We start from the raw sequence: 18,459 nt of genomic DNA, 5'->3' as shown, positions 1-18,459 counted from the left end.
TTAGAGAGAAAAAAGTGTACATATTTATTTAACGTATTTTTAAAAGTGTATATATATATATATATATATATATATTAATTGAAAACCCAACCTTCCCATACACACACATAGTTTCCTTCCCGATATGGGTAGGATTCTAACACTGTTTCCTTTTTATTTACGTAAGGTCTATGATTGTTTTCTTTTTTTGCAGTTTTCCTTTTAATATCCTGTAGATATCCTCTGCAATAGGGACGAAACGTTGATCATTTCATAAATTCATTCGGTTTTTCTTTTTCAAAAACAACATATGTATGTATATATATATATATATATATATATATATATACCAATTACTGTGTAGCAACAAATTACTGCTTATGTAAAGACAAATTGAATATATATATATATATATATATATATATATATATATATATTACCTGTGTTCGTATATCTTTTTAACTTTAATAAATTCCAGCTTAACTTTTTTTCGAATTGGAACTGGCAGATGTATTTGCAGTACATGTTCGGTACTTTAGTACTTTAGGTTTCTTTCCGGAATTATATACTGGAGGGGCTTCGGAAAGAACCGAAAGTCCAAAAGTTAAAAAAAAAAAACGAGTATAGCAAATACATATATCAGTTCCAGCAAGAAACAAAAACAAAATAAGTAGAAATTTAGAAAAGACCAAACAAAAGATATAAAAATACAGATATTTTTTAATATTTAATGAAATATCACTTCAGAAGAAAATGGTCCCAGTATATATATATATATATATATATATATATATATATATATATATATATATATATATAAATCACTAGTAAACATTCCAATACCAAGAATTCACACTCATAGTTTTTTTTAAATAAAGTCTTATACGTGTTTAATCGAATGATGGAATTCACTAAAGAACTCTCTAGAAAAATAGTTTATGCCCCTCGGGTTCGAATCTCCATACCGCGGTAATCGTGACACTGATGATCCCTAAAAAGGATGAAACACTAGTGTCTGTGGGTATTAAAAAACCATAGTAATGATTATGTTAACCCCTTTAAGAACTCCATATTTATTGTTAAACACTCTAAGTTGAATTTAAAAGTCGGCCACTTAAGTTTACACGCGCAGACCATGATGCCATAATCATTAGATCACTATCACCGTCTTGACATTTAAAAATAAATGTTAAAATTTTAGCTGTATTTCTCGGAGGTAACGTTGGCCGTGTGGGTTTGTTCCTTGCTAATAGAGTCAGAGATGGCTTCGTTGCTGGGTTCGAATTACCCGACTGGCTGTAATCGTGACATCCTGCACTAATTATTCCCCAATAGGATGAAACACTAGTGTTTGTAAGTATTAAATAAATTATATATATATATATATATATATATATATATATATATATATATATGCAAATACTCTTCTTAGAATTGAGCACTGTGATAAGTGATATCGCAAATAACCATTAGCAATAATGCAAATGTCTTTGTACACACAAATTAAGCATTCTCCGGTAGTTGTGTGTGTGTTTATAGAAGCACTGCGATGTCTTTTAGTATATCCTTATGTAGCTAGAATGAGTCTGCTAGGTTCCCACTTTCGATATGACCTTAATAAAGGGTAGGTCGCTGTTTCCAGACTCTTCAGCTAAGTTTAAAAAATGTTTCCAACTTTTGAACCTAATTTGTACTAATTACCGCTAATCTGTTTTCTTATTACAGCTTTGACTTAAACACTCGTAACTAAATTTTACCTATCTTGTCTTGCTTTTTTGTTCTGTTCTGAAACCTTTGTCAAATATGCTGTTAACCAATATCGTCTCGAATTATTCAAACTCGAGATATATAATGCAAAAACATCTACCCATTAATATGGGAGGGGAGATTATCTTCAAAAGCGTCCTGAATTGATAATTGAGCCCCGGACTTTTACTAAGTAGATATTATACCTTATACCCTCCCCCTCCCCCTTTTTAATAGAGAGTAGATAATACAGTGGATGTGTTATCGGCAGCTCCAGTAACTCTCGCTTCTCCTTTTTTGTCCCTCAGTCCTCATGCAAATGAGTGATTTTTCTGACAAAGGGTGAAGAAAAAGCTGCTTTAAAGGTCGGTAGTACTTGGTAAACAATAGTGTGAGATGTCGGAAATTTTTCTGTCTCTATGTATATCCTTGTGGCCATGTCACAAGTAAGGGTGCTGAAGGTAAACGTTTTGTCTGGGCTGATGTTATCCGCCTGATAGTGAGGGACCCGATCCTTGGATTAACCACTAAGGAGGCTGTCCTATCATCAGGCGCAAAGTACTGGGACTGCTGTATTGCCATTTGGTGAATGGACTCTGGACCATGCAGTATTCTCTGGTGGGGCCTCTCGATGCCTTACTAGTGGGTAATTGTTACGGCTTTATCTTTTCCTGTGCTACAAAAAATCCTCTTTTTCTCTCTTACTTTCCCTCTCTGTACTGCTCTAATCAAGTATGCCGACCTGTTCCACAAATCCCACACATCTCCAGAAAAAAAACTCGAATACACCTAGAACCCCATCTTCCAACGTAGACACCTACTTCCATGTCCCTTCTCCAACATCAGGGGTCTACGTTCCAACCTTCCAGAGGTTGAAACCCAATTACAGGAGACGACATCGGACATATTCTTTCTTAGCAAAACTGGAATAGGGCCGACCACTTCCCTCGATGAGTTCATAATTAACGGATACTCTAACTTAACAGCTAAATCTGACCCCCAAGATCGCCATGGGCATGGAATATGTGCCTACATTTAAGATGGCTTTCCATGTGGCAGGGATATCTCTAGAGAAGATCCTAATTTACCTTATATGTGCTTCCGCGTTGCACTTGCTTACATCACTGCATTTATATTTGCCCTCTATCGGCCTCACAACAGCGGAGTTACTATCTTTAAGAGCATATCTGAGAAAATAGACTACATCCTGTCTGTACACCCCTCGGCTAACATCCACATCTGTGGTGACTTCAACGTCCATTACGTGGAATGGCTGACCCACTCAAATAAGACGGACGATGAGGGGAGGTTTTGTCATGATTTTGCCATTGCTTATGACCTCACCCAGATTGTTTCGAGCCCACCCGTGTGCCCGATACTACAGGCCAATATGCAAGCCTCCTAGACCTTTTTCTCTCAACCTCTCTTGAGCTATGTTCATGTTCCATTCTTTCTCCTCTAGGATCCTCCGACCACTCCGTCGTATCAGTTAAGATAAAAATGAAATGTAATAAGTCCCCAAACGTATCCCTCCACCGTACTGTATACCGATACTCCATGGCTGACTGGGATAGCGTCCGTACATTTATATCTGATCTACCTCTGCATTCCATGTTTAAAAAGGATGTGTCCTATATAGTATCAGACCTGACCGAATGGTTAATTGTAGGCATAGACCAATTCATACTATCTAAAAAATTCCAACAAAAACCTAACAGCCAGCCATGGTTCTCCCTAAAATGTGCTGCTGCTATCGCGCACAGAAATCACTTTTTCCATAGCTACCAACGTAATAGATGCACTGAGACTAAAGCTGCCTTCAGGAACGCCAGCAACCACTGTAAAAGAGTAATAAAAAATGCAAGAGGGCTATATGCCCAGTCTGTTAAATCCAAAGTAGCTGAGCAGCGGCTTGGTTCCCACCAGTTTTGGCAAATAACAAATAGGATCCTGAACAGAAGTGTGCGTTCTATCCCAACCATTATCAACGGACCAGAGGTCATCTCCTCAGCTACAGACAAGGCCAAACTATTTGCAAAGAATTTGCAGCTAATTCTACCCTATGCGACGAAGGCCATCAGCTCCCCATATTTCCTCCTATAACACAGAACACGCGAGGCAACATACAAATATCTGTGCATGAGGTCGCGAAGCTAATTAAGAACCTTTATTCCAGTAAAGCTACTGGCCCTGACGGCATCCCAATTATAGTATTAAAAAAGCTTCAACCAGAACTTACTCCCATACTTACGAAACTGTTTAAACGTTTCCTTAAGGAGAAGTGCTTTCCAACACCCTGGAAAACCTCATCAGTATGCCCTGTATTTAAGAACTCATGTGATAAGTCATCTCCCTCTCAGTACAGACTAATAAGTCTCCTGAATGTCATTAGTAAGCTGCTGGAATTTATATTAAATAGAGAAATAGTCAACCACCTCAGCAGAAATAACCTTCTAAGCGACACACAATATGGTTTCCGTTCTGCAAGATCTACCGCAGATGTGCTAACGGTTATATCTCATAGGATTAGTGAATCTTTTGACAAAGGCTTCCCTTCTAGGGCAATTGCTCTTTACATATCAAAGACTTTCGACAAGGTATGGTATAAAGGCCTACTTCACAAGATCTCCAGCTATGGCATAACTGAAAATATTCTCTCTATCATTAAATCATTTCTCTCTTATAGGCTCATAAAAGTAGTGGTTGATGGACAAAAATCAGAGGCCTTCAGTATTAACGCTGGAGTCCCTCAAGGGTTCATACTGGGCTCAACACTCTTCCTGATCTACATCAATGACCTCCCTAAACACATACTTAAATTATTCGTTGACATCTATGCTGATGACACGACTATCTACGGCAACACATCAAAGGCTGTAAATGACAAAACTCTCTCTGATTCTCTCTCCTCTGATCTCGAACGAGTGGTTCAGTGGGGGAAGATGTGGCTAGTTACCTTTAATGCATCTAAAACCAAACTCCTATCCTTACATCATCAACGCTCTGATCCCCATCTGCCATCAATTGAAATAGATGGCTCTCGTCTAGGAGAAGCCCCATGTTTTGACAAGTTTCTGGGCTTGACCTTCACTCCTGATCTGAAATGGAACACGTACATCAAGTCTGTTGCCAAGGTCACTGGAAAGATGGTGGGATCCTTCTACCGCTCCAGAAGAGATCTCACTACTGAAACAATTCTCTATCTATATAAAAGCCAAGTACGTCCAAGGATGAAATACTGCTGCCATATCTGGGCAGGAGCTGCTAAAAACAGCCTATCCTGCCTTGACAGTGTAGAAAATAGACTTCGTGGCTTAGTGGGGGACGCTATTTTCTCTTCCCTACAACCTATCTCCCACAGAGGAGACGTTGCAAGCCTAGCTTTGTTTTATCATTATTTTCATGGCAGGTGCTCATCTGAACTCAAATCTCTGGTCCCCCCTCGCCAATCTTTTACAAAAAACACCCGTCTAACTGAATCCACTTTCAAAAACTTTCCCCACTCTTTATCTATGCCTAAATCAAAACGTAGATTCCATGAACAAAGCTTCTTTCTTAGAACTGCACGCCTGTGGAACTCTGTTCCGTCTGCCTGCTTTCCCCCTGACTACAACTTGGATGTCTTCAAGTCCAACGTAAACAAATTCCTGATGAACCGCCCCCATAAGTAGACACTCAAAATATTCACACTAACGTGCTGTACTTACAATACCCCTTATCCCTGAGTGGCTTCCGGGCCTTGATAAGTCGTGACCACCCTGTAAAAAAAAGCGCCTTTTTGACAGCCGAATGGTTAGAACCGGAGGATGGTCGTACGTCTAATCCCTGTTGAGGCAGGTGGCTTTCTAGTCACACTGAAGAACTATAATGCAGCGAAATACTTTGTTCGTGAGTCTCTTTTTACTCTTCCTCCCCTATTTCTACACACACACACACACACACACACACACACACACACACACACACACACACACACATACACACACACACACGCACGCACGCATATATATATGCATATATATATATATATATATATATATATGCGGTGTATCTATGTACTTGGATGATTGTGCAAAGTGTATGCAAAAAAAATTTCGTTCACAAAGGAAACTCACAGTGAATAGATCTTATGATTATAAGGATAATTTCCAACTTTAATTCGATGATAAATCTATTAGCCGCAAAATATTTAATCTTTCTGAGTAGAAAGATGCGATATTAAATCTCATTAAATGCAAATTACCTCTTCATTCGTCCCATGAATCAGTAATGGAATTTCCATTCTCTTTCACATCTCTTTGTCATTTCCTTAAAAAGTTTTACCAAATTGAATATTTTCCAATCTCATTAAATAGCACACTACCCGCTAAAAATGCTGACTTTACACAAGAATCAGCACTTCTTTTTAAAGTAAGAGCAATTTTGCTGTCTTTCAACAATAGAAATACTATTATCTGGCCCCTTTACGATGTTCACTATTATCTCTCGCCGCTCCTTGCTTTACTCCGCCCGTCAAATAAAGCTTGTTTTTATAAACAAAAGTTGTCATTTTCTTTGTTGAGTACGCATGACGTAACATACTTAATTTGGTGCCTTGTCCAGGATGATCTGGTGTTCTGACCCCTTATGTAACAAATGTAATTTTTATACCATTTGCATTATTTACCTTACTTTCAGCTTAAGTATAATGTACATATAATATATGTATGTATTCTTTCTAGAATAAAATTTGTGTTAACAAACTTTCTGATTCGTCTCAATGCAAACTCCATGCACTGTAAATTGAATAATAATGTTATTATATAATCTTCTGTCAGTGTCGTATATGCTACCTCTGCCACGAATAATAAATATATTTTTTGTCCATTTTGATGAAGTCAGTGTTGTAGGTGTATGAGAAATATTTAAGAAATAAATATCTGTTTATCTGAGTAAAAAATCTTTCCTGTCTATCTAGTTATCTATCAATTTATCTTTTTCATAAGTTTGAGAAGAAATTGAAAACCGGATATGATGATTCATCACTATGAAGCGTAAAGTCACCCTCTTTATCTTGTTAATCAATTTTTTCACCCAAACTGAGAGTACTTGTTAGTATCTCCATATGGATTAAATATATTTATCGTTTATATTAGAAATGGGAAAACTAACGTCAAATATTTCATTTTATAAGCTTCTAAAACAAGCAAATTACACTCTTCACAAATGTCGGAAAATTGTAACTAACTCTGTTGATATAGAATCTCTCCTCCATGTAATATCATTAGATAACCTAGCATGATGCGAAACAAATCTAAACTCCTTAATATCTAATTATTTTTATATGCAAGGATAACTTTCATTCTTCTGTAAAAACCAAGACAAACATATGCACGAACACGGAGTGTATGTCTGTAACACTATTCCCCATAATTAGAGATCTTAGTTTTGAACCATGCAACAGAGTGTCAGATAAATACATTTTCTCAACCGTTTACCCTCCACCTAGAACTGTACCAGAATTAACAACATCCCAAGTAGTATCGGCAGAACACTTCTCTCGGATAAGAGTGCTCAAATTTTAAAAATCCAATTAGCTCGGTTTTTCGAACTTCACAGACGCGAATGACATGCTTAGCGTCTCAATCACCCATTTCTTCATAAAATCAGTAATCTTCTTGTCGTTCCTCTATTTATTACTTTTCGACCTATTTCCGACAATGTCCGAGGAGTATATCTATAGCTACTCGGAAATGCTGATCAGCTCGTAATAATAGTTGATATCGCCGTAAATTCTCCACCTCAAACACAATCATCGTTCCCAAAACAACAATACGTTACCAACGTATATATTTAGAATCCCTTCACGTTCTCACCAGTGATGTAGTTTGGTGTTAAATTCTATTATCTGCAGGTTAAAAACTGGACAGAGGACATAACTGAATGGGTCAAACCAGGCATAGAATAATATTAGGTTCGATTTAGTCACATTTTCCTTAATAAATGGAATTTTTAACGCATCAATGACGAATTCACATAGTTGTAGCTGCAGTGCTAAACGTTGTCTAAACTCGACGTCCAGATAGGAAAACTTAGAATTCGATTTATTCTGGTCACTAGACCTTACTTTATTTTTATTAAAGTTCAAGCGTCGTAATTCGTATAAAAAACAAAGTTGCACTACATCGACAATTGATCGAGTGTCTCTTTAGTAATGATATTGAGATGATCATTGAGATATTCACCGATCCATCTCGATGTCATACCATATTAATAATTACGAGTGTCATTCCAAAAGTAAAGCCTATTTTTTAAACTAATGAAGTTGAAGAGCTACAACGAACAGGAGTGGTGCCATTGAAACGAGCGACCGTTTGTGATCCAGAATTCAACTTTCTACATAATCAACACCATTCTCAATTTACTTTTTTCAGCAATGAACGATGATTTTGCATGGGTGTATGGAGCGCGCTTTGTCATACAAGGGTCATTTGAAAAGTATAGTCTCATATTTTTAAACTTAATAAATTAAGGAACTACGAAGACACGAATGGTACTAATAAAACGAGTGACGTATTGTGTTCCAGAATTTTTTTAAATAGTCGTTAACATTCTCAATACGATTTTGACAGGAATTCAATAACGCATCTCTGCTTCTAGCACACATCCTTGGTAGGGGTTACTTTATTAGAGTCTCACACCTCACTATCTGCAGCAAAGATAGACATTTTCAGATCATAAAGACATAGGTCAACTCATCATAACAATGCAATTTGCAATACTCTCTGATCTAATTGGGGAGGAATAAAAATAGAAGACATTATATTTAGAACGCTCCTCGTATATGCAATAGCTTTCTTGAAAAAAAAAAAATAAAATGATATAATTGATATAAAGAATTATGTTTAAGGATGTTTGCATTGCATGAAAATAGAACTGAATAAATATCAATAGAATTTTATTATTTTTTAAAATTATTTTAAATTTACTTTTATAGATATTTTATTATTATTAAAACAGTAAGCAACGTACATACATGTTTCCAGGTAACTATCTCCCGTCAGCGTTGCTTGACTGTCTCTAGGAATCGAACTCCAGACCATGTGTATAACAGTTCGGCGCGTTTAACCGTTACGCTATGAACTCCTAGATGATTTTACTGTTTGTTTTTGTTGTTTATAAATTTAGATTTCTTGTTGATTTTTAAACGATGAATATGATAAAAATAAAGAGTGAAATCATCAAGAAGTTCATGGCGTAACGGTTAAAAAGCACCGGATTGTGATACACATGGTCCGGAGTTCGATTCCTAGAAACAGTGAAGCTACGCTGATGAGAGATAGTTACCTTGAAACATGCATGCACGTAGATAACTGTTTTAAAAATAATAAATAAAGTAAATTAAAAAATATTATATCCGTCCAAATAATTTATGGACGACTCTCTAAGTAAATAAAGATGAGGTTCTATGCGAAGCTGCTATTTAACCGTATTTATCGTTAAAAAAATCATCAAGAATATATATATATATATATATATATATATATATATATATTTATATATAGATAGATGTTGTTTGTTTTGGTTTTAGCGATATGTTTTGAATGAATTCAGTTATTTACGACAGTGCATTTTTACCTAAATGCGAGTTGGGAATAATTTTCACTTTAGCAAACTTGGTACCCCCACATGGGAAGCGGTATATATATTATTTTTAAATATAATCATCCACTAACACGTGTTTCGTCGTCTACGACTCATCAGAGTGGCTGATGAGTCAGTCGTAGACGACGAAACACGTGTCAGTGGATAATTATATTTCAAAAATAATATATACATATATATTGATATATATATATATATATATATACTAGCAAACGTACCTGTCATTGACTGGGTGCAAAAACAGCCTACGCAAAATGGACTCTGATTTAGGAAAGTATGATAGGTTATGAAAAGGAAGGGTTGTAAAGAGATAGCTTCGAATTTTGAGGTATCAAAACCAAAGCAAAATATGATGAAAGTAAAAATAAAATAGATAAACCCCATAATTTATTATACCATACTTGTTTACACTGAAACACTTATCACAATATTCTGTGGATCTATATTAAAAAAACCTTGTTAAACTTTGTGACATATTTCCATTCTATGGAGGCCAGGCGCGAACGAACACCCCATAATTTTGTTATACCATATTCCTTCAAATTGAAGCATAATTATCAAAGTATACTTACGCAGATAGATATGAAAAGTCTTTATTAAAGTTTGTGCCTATTTCCATTCTAGTGAGGCCAGGCGCGAACACAGACCCCACAATTTTATTATACCATCCCTATTTAAGTTAAACCATACTTACCAAAGTATTTTTATGTATATCTATATAAAAAAAAACTTTGTAAACGTTTTATTTTTAATTTGTAAATTTTTTATTTCCATACTTTGTGGACCAGGCGCGTACGAAGACCCCACAATTTTAATGAATCATCATTATGCCAGATCAAACATACCCATTCTTATGTCTCGATACATCTTCTATTATTATATGTGATCAGTTTTCTATAATAGTCAACAATATAGGAGCCTATTCGTGACCAGACACACACACAGACGTTCAGGTTTATGTTATATATCTCTCTCTTCTATAATATAAAGCTGAATGTGTGTGTTTGTGTGTGTGTGCGTGTGTGTTCAAAAACAGCCTACAGAAAATGGACTCTGATTTAGGAAAGTATGATAGGTTATGAAATGGAAGGGTTGTAAAGAGATAGCTTCGAATTTTGGGGTATCATAGAATGGAAATATGTTACAAAGTTTAACAAGATTTTTTAATATAGATCCACAGAATATTGTGATAAGTGTTTCAGTGTGAACAGGCATGGTATAATAAATTATGGGGTTTATATATTTTATTTTTACCTTCATCATATTTTTATTTGGTTTTGATACCCTTCCTTTTCATAACCTATCATACATACAGAGTCCATTTTATGTAGGCTGTTTTTGAACCCAGTCCACGACAGGTACGTTTGTTAGTATATATATATATATATATATATATATATATATATATATATATATATATATATATATATATATATATATGTAAAACCCTTCATTTTATCTATTCATTTAATTATGTCTACTTGTTCAGCTATCATCTTTCTTTCCACCCCTTTTTCAGAATGTGCACACGCGCGAGGACACATTTCAGCAATTATCTATGAATAATTTAGTATATTTGTATATCGGATATTATTTAAAGTATCGCTATTCTCTTGTTTTAATCTATAAAGTAATTTCGTGTCTACTAAATTGTTTCTTGTGAAAAAGCCTACTCTACGGCACTTTATGAATAGCACACACTTTTCGATAGCTACCGCATTACTTATAATAAAGTTACTGATCCAATTATCTTTAATTACGTGAATTAATGCATTCAAAGTTAGCTAATATTTCAACACTAGAAGTTCCACATAAGAGGTTGTCTTTGTCGTGAAAAGTGAATATTTTCGAGTAACACACATTCATCAATTTCAGGTGTAATGAAAGTCTCGCTAAATTGATTCAATTTTCGTGGTACTCTGTATTAGATTAGCATTATCTTTGTCTAAAAACGTGACATTGAATTTGGACAGATGTGAATTCTTTTTAACAGCAAGAACTCGTCTTTCAACTACGACTGCAAAGAACAAACGAACTTTCTATGAATATCTATTAAACACGTTACCACAATACTTCGTCCCAGAAGGTAACAACATTTCGACTTCAAATCTAATGCCTATAAATAGTTATGCATAGAATGTCACTGATTCCAATTATTATTGAATGCACAGGATTCAATCATAAAATGATTAATCGTTCTTTATGAATTTTGGATAGGCGTGAGGAGTCATATGTGGACTATATTTAGTTTGATGTAAAGAGAGTGAAAAGGAGTGGACCCCCTTTGTTAAGATTCAGATACTTTTACATTTTGTGAAATTTTAACAATATATATTAGACATAAATTAATAAATATTCTCAAATTTTAGTTTAGAGAGTCTTAAAACGACATAATATGAGCGAAATCTCCTGATAAAAATTGAATGTTTTAGATTTTAATTGAATATAATCTATAATTTCTTCTTCTTCTTCTTCTTCTTCTTCTTCTTCTTCTTCTTCTTCTTCTTCTTCAGGTACCAGGTCTGTTATTGCAGACATCGATGATTTTGGTTCCTCAGTCCCTACTACATTCAGTCTTTCTGATGAGATCTATAGTCGTGTTTCGCGCAACTCTATTTTAACTGTCAGTCATCTTCCTCTGTTCTTTCTACCGGCGATCTTTCCTAACATCAAGTTTTTCCAATCAGTCCTGTTGTGTAGCGGGGACATATTGAGATAACATATCACAGAGTATAACGGCGACGTATATATCGGAGGACGAGTCATTTATGTGACACTATTACACAGCGACGATGACGACGTCGTATGTTTAACGGAATGTTGACAGATAACGAGGCTACATTTTAACAAGGAAGAGGGACTTACATTTATAACTGAGGCTAAGACATTTATATCCTTGATACTTCATGACGACTATGATCATAATTCTTTTATCATATTATAATACGGAGCTGAGAGATATGATGCAACAATTCTTGTTAACACAGATGCAGGGGAGATATACATTGTTGATGATGGTGGTGGGAACACATAATACTTGGAGGATAAAGTTCGTTTACAAGGTGATAGATAAAAACATTTACCTTTCTTTGTTGGAATGAACACACGAAGACAAGAGTTACAAATATAAATGATGATCCTTTTATTCATAACAGCTGGTGATGATGAAAATCAGGGATTCAAACCTTTACGATTACATTGTCCTATCTTTCCCCTTCTCGCCTCCAAGGCAGGCGTCAACTTCCAGTCTGACTTTGACCCGACTCTAACTAAGTCGCCTTCTGACGGTCTGTCTCTGACTTTCTCTGTCTCTCTAACTTCGAACCCTGTCTCAGTATATTGGGAATTTCCTTTCTTTATGACGTCAAATCGTGCCCCACAATGTGATTCATTCACGTGGATTATACCTATGCATGTCCAAACACGCTTTTGGCAAACAAAGAAATTCCAAATGAATTGTTTCATTTATAACCTATTTATTTCATCATTATTTGTAAACTGTATTGTTCATATCTAACTCTGACATAAATCATATTTAGTTATTTCCAAGGACAATGACAATCGTTCTACATTCCTAAGGTTTCAATATGTATTCTTTTTTAACTTTTATTACTGGGTTCGATTCTAACCTTTTCCAAATATAATTTTCAACTTATTTAGTTTTCCCTTTTAATTACTTGGGTCTGACCCTGTTCATGTAAAAGCCCGTCTGCATTAAATGGCCGAAGAAATTTAACTGTCTCGCGTGGACGGTATTGAGTAGTGGTCTGCTGTACTCTACCTTACACATGATTTTTTCCGTTTGTCTTGTTTTCTGCCCATGAGAGTTGTACATTTCTTAAAAACATATGTCCGCTGCTCCCAAATGACTTCTAGCCGCCTTCGTTACCGTAAAACATTCGCAACCGTATAGGAGAATTGACCATATGTACGGTAACACAAAAATCAGAATCTTGAAGACGTACATATGATTACAAAACTCAAATTAAGCAAGATTCTTAAAATTTTAATTATTCTTAGATTTAATAAATTTCATACTAAAAGATACAAATATGAAATGAAATTCTTGACACATGGTTTAGCATCATTATATCTTGATGAAGTGGTAATACGAGGGGCGTGCAATAAGTAATGCCCCTGTCCCACTTCCCATAGGAGTAGAGCAACGAAACTTGGCACAGTTATTAGTCTTTCTCTACATAGGAACCACCCGGAGTTATGCATTTCTCCCATCGTTTGATGCAGCTCTGGAGACCGTTTTTGTAGAACACCCCAGGTTGGTCCTCCAACCACGAAGTGACTTCAGAAATCAAGTCTGCATCATCTGAGAAACGCTTTCCTAAAAAAACAACAACTTCATAACTGGGAAGAGGTGAAAGTCAGAGGGTGCAAGGTCAGGAGAGTATGGAGGATGGGGAAAGGATTTCATAACCACACGCCCGTGCTTCTGATGCGAGTTGTTGACCGGAGGGTTGTCCTGCAGGAGGAGGGTAACTTTGCTGCTCTTGCCTGCCTCTTGATTTTGATAGCTTCCTTTAATTTCCTCAAAAGTGAAGCATAATAGGCTCCTGTAATTGTGGTACCCTTTGCCAGGAAATCTTTCACCACTACTCTGTCCTGGTCCCAGAAGACTGTGAGCATGACTGTGCCAGCGGAGGGCTTCACCCTTGCCTTCTTTGGAGGTGATGAGTCCAAGTGCTTCCACTGCATTAACTGGGCTTTGGTCTCTGGATCATAGTGGGGGACCCAGGTTTCATCCTGTGTAATCAGATGAATTTTTATGATTTCAGGTTCAAGTGAAATGCGACAACAGGAATTGGAATGCACTCTGCTAAAGCCTCATTGTCACAGCTGGTGAAATTCAAAGGGACAATCTGGACGCGAAAACACTTAAGAGGAAGGATACGCAATAAAATTCTGTTTTCAACTTGGAACAAAATGCCGCAGAAACGTATGGAATTCTTCTGACTGATTTTGGCGCATCTTCATGAATCGAGCATCAGGTTTTAAGTGGCATAAAAATTAAAGGAAGTCTGTAAGAGATGATAAGAGGTATGGAGGAGTAAGGAAGTCAAAACACCAGAGTTGATTGGCGAAATGAAGAATTTCATGGATAAGAACCGTCATGTGTCCTCGGAGACAATAAGTGCATAGTCAGTGTGTGAATTGTACACACAATTATTCGTGAATAACTGAAGATACGGAAGATTTGCGGCAAGTTGTCCCAAGGGTGTTAGAGAAGATCAGAACGAAAGACGTTGTCATGACAGCAGGAAGATGGTCGAGCTGATCAATTCTGATCCCGCAGTTCTTAATGCTCTGGCGACCTGCGATGAAAGCTGGAAAGGAGAGAGAGAGAGAGAGAGAGAGAGAGAGAGAGAGAGAGAGAGAGAGAGAGAGAGAGAGAGAGGAGTTCCCAGTGAACTTTCTTTCCCAAGACCAGGAAGGATAGAAACATGATCACTCTTTTTTGACAAGGTCATGATCTACATACACTGGGTTCCCACTGGACATAGTAAACAAGTAATACTATGTTGAGATTTTAATGGAGTTCAGGAAGAGATTCAGCACTCTTAAAATCGAGTCAGTGGCATTTTCATCAGGACAATACACCAATCCACGACTCCATCCTTGTCAAAGACTATTTGACTAAGATGGTATCAAGACAGTTCCTCATCTTTCCTATAGTTCAAACCTTTATCCCTGTGACTTTTGGTTATTCCTTAAGCCCCAGGAAAACCTTACAGGCTGTCGTTATAAGACAACTGAGAAGAGGAAAGTGACTGTGATGAGAGTCTATGAGAGGCTCACACGAGAAGACTTTCATGGGGCTTGCCAGAAGTTGTTAGAACGATACGAAAAGTGCATTGAAGCCGAAGGAGATTACTGCGAAAGGGACTAGAGTTTCATGTATGTACTATCCGTAAAAGTGCCAATACGAAAAAGTCTGGAAACTTATTCAAGGCATCTCATATATATACATATATATATATATATATATATATATATATATATATATATAGACGTGTATGTAATATACTGAGTTCGTGTAATTCAGTAAATTTTCATATACCAAAGAGTTTTAAGCCAAAAAGTGTTGACTTAAGGAGTAAGCTACAAAATTATCATATTTCATAATTGAGCATTAATATACTGTGAAAGCAAAATCAAGACTTCAAAAAATGTGCTAATGAGTGAATTCCAAAGAGGAAATTTTTAATAAAAGACTTGATGCCATACAGGGATGTCTTCACAGGAATAGATTTCTGCTATCATGCCTTAAATGTAACTGAGGTATAACTTTTTACAACAATAAGGATCATCGGATGCTAGGATTAAGTTTTAATGTAGAGTTAAATAGCTAGAAATGTTATAATCTAAAAATGTTATAATCTAAATGAAGGATCCAAATCTAACATGCGAATATAGCTTCTATTATTCTAAACCGGGTAAGAAATATAAATAAAGTATAAAGCTCATCTAAAAATGGATTTTTTTCCATAACGGTGAGCATTTTTGTATTCATTTGTAGCAGTATTGATGGTGAAATAAGTGATACCCTCTTTAAATCAATAAAAAAACTTAACAATAAACTAGTTATTATTAAAACTTAAATTAGCAATTTGGGGGCTGAAAATTAATTTAATTGATTTTGTCATCTGATATTTGGTAGAATCCATGCTGATTTGCTTATTTACATACTTTACTTGTTCTAAATGTTTTTACCCATAAATTCAGGAATAGACATCTTCTAAGCGGAGTGAAACACATTTGTAGCTATTGGGTGGTTTTGCTGTCAGAATAATAATTAGAGGATATATACTATTTTATTTAAATACCCAAGAATACAACACCCGAATTAGAGGACATGAGCAGCATAAGTGATTAATAACAGATGTGGGTTAAAGCCATAAGTAAAAACCATTTTTTAAGATAAAAAACATAATTTATATCCTTAATTTGTTAAATAAGCACGTTCTGGATCTGTCTGATTAAATTAATTATTAAATCATAGACGCCTTCTAGTAATCAGTAGAGCGAAAACATAAAACAGCCTGAATTATCTCTCTTTAGCTGTTATAGGAAATAAAATCGACCCAATTTCCAACAGAATTAACTAGTAGCAATTAACAACATGATTAGATTATCTCCCTTCATAATTGTCTTTAGTAACGATATGAAAACATATTCAAGTAGAATGGCAATGAATTTTAAAACATTAAACAATAATAAATAGATTAGAATGCCTTACTCGAAATGTTGTACAAGGATATATATAATACAGTCTTTTATTTATTCTGATATTCAATTAAACTTTAAACCTAAAATGGTCTTAATCTAAGTACTAAAATAACGATAACCTGTAAACATTACTTGCCACTAATACGGAACTAAAATTAACCGTGACGTTATTGCAGGGTAGTTACGGCCATACTATAAATATAGAAATAAAAATTAAAAGATTCTTTTTATAAAAAAAATAATTATTGGGAAATAAAGAAACAGCGAGATCTAATTTAGGAACTCAATGAATGGGATATATAATTTTTTTTTGAAATGGCTTAGGGTTTTCTGTGGAAACTTCTAATGATTCTGTTCTTAAATGAGGATACGTAGCTACCGAAAAGGTAAATGTTTCTCACATGCTTTTCCCGTTAAGGGAATTTTTCCTTTTTCTTTCTTTTTTTTCTCTTCAAAAATACTCTATCTTCAAAAGTGTTTTTATTCATAAAGTCTGAAGAAATGCTGGTTTTCGAAAATTTTCAAACGACATAATGTTTGTTAAATTGTCGACCGGGCATGGAAACAATTGTAACGTAAAATGAAATACACTTTTTGTTGCCATCAACACCTTTTTTGAAGTCTTGATTTTGCTTTCACAGTATATATATATATGTGTGTGTATAATTATATATATATTTATATACTTTTTTTAGAATGTTTGAATAAGATAAGTCATTGGTACCGTCGGTTTTAAAGCTGGTAATGGGGGACCGTTTTTGGTGCCTATATCAAGCTCTCTTCAGCCGATACTAATCAGTTTTATAACTGGAATTGGAAACATACACATACATTACAATATCTCGTGCAAATTTCATTTTTCACATAACCATTAAATTTAAATTATACAATTAAAACAATCCGTTTAATATTTTGGACGATAGAGACAACAAAACAAAGGAAAAAGGAAAGTAAGAAGAAAAAAGAAAAGGAGAAATTGTATATATTTAAACATTTTCTGTTATATTATCCTAATATATTTGAACTATTTATCGCGCCATTTATAAAATAATATATTATTATTATTATAATCATCATTATTATTATTATTATTATTATTATTATTATTATTATTATTTTTCATTTATTAAAAAAAAAGTTCTGGTCTTTAACAGAATTATTTTTATCCTAATTCAATTTTCAACTAGTTCAGGAAGATTAGTTTGTCAAGGCTCAATAGTTAATTTAAATAATAATAATGATAATAATAATAATAATAATAATAATAATAATAATAATAATTTTTATTGAACTTTATTCTTCTTCTATATGTACTATATAATACATGTTAATATTTTTCTTCACTTTCCTTATGTGAGTAAAGTGTGAACTTTTTTTAAATAGCGCGGATAAACTTATTATATGTAGATTTTAATTATATTCTTCGAAATGTTATTTTAAAATATATCTATCAGCTTGGATAAAGCATGTTTTTTTTTAAATCTATTAATTTTAAACCTATTAATTATACAATTTTTAGGTCATAATCCGAATTTGTTTTATCCTAACTCAATTAGTCCAAGGGGGATAATTTTATAAATTAAAAGACTAATTCGAATTGATAATAATAATAAAAATAATTATTATTCTTACTTTACTTTATTCTTTTTCAATATATACTATAAAAACTTTATGTTTTCCTTCACCAACCTCATTTAATTTTGTTAATGCATAAATTTCATTTAAATAGCCTGAAGAAACCTATCGTATATAAATCTTAATTATAGTCTTGGAAATCATATTGGGCAAATTTATTGAATTTAACACCAAAATTAATTTATATTTAATATTAACTCCAAATTTAAAATT

The sequence above is a fragment of the Euprymna scolopes genome, chromosome 3 (genome assembly GCF_053919585.1).
Source record: "Euprymna scolopes isolate OS-2025 chromosome 3, ASM5391958v1, whole genome shotgun sequence".
Classification (NCBI taxonomy): Eukaryota; Metazoa; Mollusca; class Cephalopoda; order Sepiida; family Sepiolidae; genus Euprymna; species Euprymna scolopes.
The sequence above is the reverse complement of the archived record's forward strand: the minus strand, read 5'-3'. Positions refer to the sequence as shown.